The following is a 1646-nucleotide window of genomic DNA, read 5'->3' as shown; positions in this document are numbered from 1 at the left end:
TCCCGGCGAACAAAGGCTTTGCAAGGTCAAGCGCCTTGTCCACAGTTCGACTCTCCAGTATGCTTGGCCACATGACCTAACACAGGACGAAATGCTTATCCAAATGTTGGGAAACGGAGTATTTTTGGGAGCATCAACTCCGGCTCACAACTTGAGGAGAGTGAGACAGCCAGATGCCCGCCCCACTCCTCCCACGGCGGAGCTAACCCGGGCGCCGAACAAAGGAAGCGCCGGGTTGGCTGCGGGTCGCCAGACCCCGCCCCTCGCCTCTGCACATGCGCAGTTCGAACCCTGCGGACCCCTGCGGTCCCGGCGCTCGTGACGTAGAGCCGTACACCGGTGCGTGGTGACGCAGGGGTGTGCGCTCGGTGGTTAATCCGGGGAGATGGCGGCTGCTGCTATAGAGGAGAGGGATTGAGAGGGGTGGAGGGAGGAGGCGAGAGGAGAGACGTTCCCAACGGTGAACACGAGCGCTGCGCTCGCCCTTCACTAGGAGCTGTGCTCCGCGCCGAGGTGAGTGCGGCCCGGACACTCGCCGGGGCGGGCGACGCTTTCCGCCATTTTCAAGTGCGGCCGTTGCGTGGGGGCCGGGAGGGCTTGAGGCCCGAGTCGAGCGAGCCGGGAGGATCGGCGTCGGGAGGGTTCTCGGCGGCAGGTTGGAGCCTGAGAGGACACGCTGGAGGCTCGCGGTGGCCAGGAAGGAGGGCGGGTCGGACTAAGGCTGCCGGGACCGGGGGCGACTGAACGCAGCGGAGGGAAGGCCCCGGGGAGAGGCGAAGTCGGCGGGAGGGAAAGCGCGTTGCCCTGAGATGTTGGGCGGGAGTGGGTTGGGCCAGAGGGAACGGCGTGTGGCTTCGAGCGGTTGGTTTAAGGGTCACGGGAAGCGAATGCCTCCGTATATCGTGGCTGGCAGTTAGCATTTGTAACAAGAAGCCTGCTCCTTCGGAATAGTTAATCCCCGTTTTGTTTGCTTTAAATAATGCTTCCTTCAAGAGCCCCGATTTTAAGTTGCCTTCTGGTAGCTCATACTCAGGCTCTTAGAAAGTATTCTTAAAAAGAGAAAAAAAGAAGAATGCCGTTACTTAGTTGTAACCTTTGTGGTGAGTGGCCCATCCGGAGAGAGAAGGCGGGTCGATAGGGAATTCCCATTGGATGCGTGTAAATCAAATCAGAAAAATGCGGATTATTTGTGCAAAGCCTGTTAAGAGGGTTTTGGAGTAATTGCTGCACAGAGGAGGTTGAGTTGACTGCTCAGGACCGCAGGGAGACAGCAGAGCGCGACCAGAAGCCTGTGCTGCCAGGAAGGCCCGGGCGCGCTGAGCTGCCGTCCGTGCGGAGGGCACGGTGTATTTTTGCTTGTTAACGTGCAGGGTAGCTCTATTCAAGGCAAATAAAACTTGTAGTTGAAAGGAAACACGTTATTGTTCCCTTGGTAGCATTTCCCCTCTCGTGATAATTACACTTAACATCCATCTTTTATTACCATACTTTCGCTTTTTTAATTGATATCCTTTCCAAGAAGATAAAAATACTGTGTGGATTTGAGTTTGTGCTGAGGCTTAAAGTTCCATATTTAGCCAATTTTCTTGAAAAATCTTTCGGTACTCTTTGGAAGGATTGGTAGGAAGTTGGCCTTACGTCACAGA

At 55.7% G+C, this 1646-nt stretch overlaps 1 protein-coding gene across 4 annotated transcripts in view; it reads left to right on the top strand.

The window, feature by feature from the left end:
* The first annotated feature begins 306 nt into the window (after window positions 1-306).
* The window catches only part of WDR33 (WD repeat domain 33), a 109042-nt gene continuing 107702 nt past the window's right edge, over window positions 307-1646 (top strand). For 3 of the 4 annotated variants that reach the window (XM_006754761.2, XM_015571621.1, XM_006754760.2), the window contains exon 1: window positions 308-513. The gene's annotated coding sequence lies outside the window, so the exon portion shown is untranslated. Of the gene's footprint in view, window positions 514-1646 lie in introns of all 4 variants that reach the window. The other variant, XM_015571614.1, reaches the window with a different exon arrangement.

This window comes from Myotis davidii, unplaced genomic scaffold (assembly GCF_000327345.1).
Source record: "Myotis davidii unplaced genomic scaffold, ASM32734v1 scaffold113, whole genome shotgun sequence".
Taxonomy (NCBI): Eukaryota; Metazoa; Chordata; class Mammalia; order Chiroptera; family Vespertilionidae; genus Myotis; species Myotis davidii.
The sequence above is the reverse complement of the archived record's forward strand: the minus strand, read 5'-3'. Positions and strand labels throughout refer to the sequence as shown.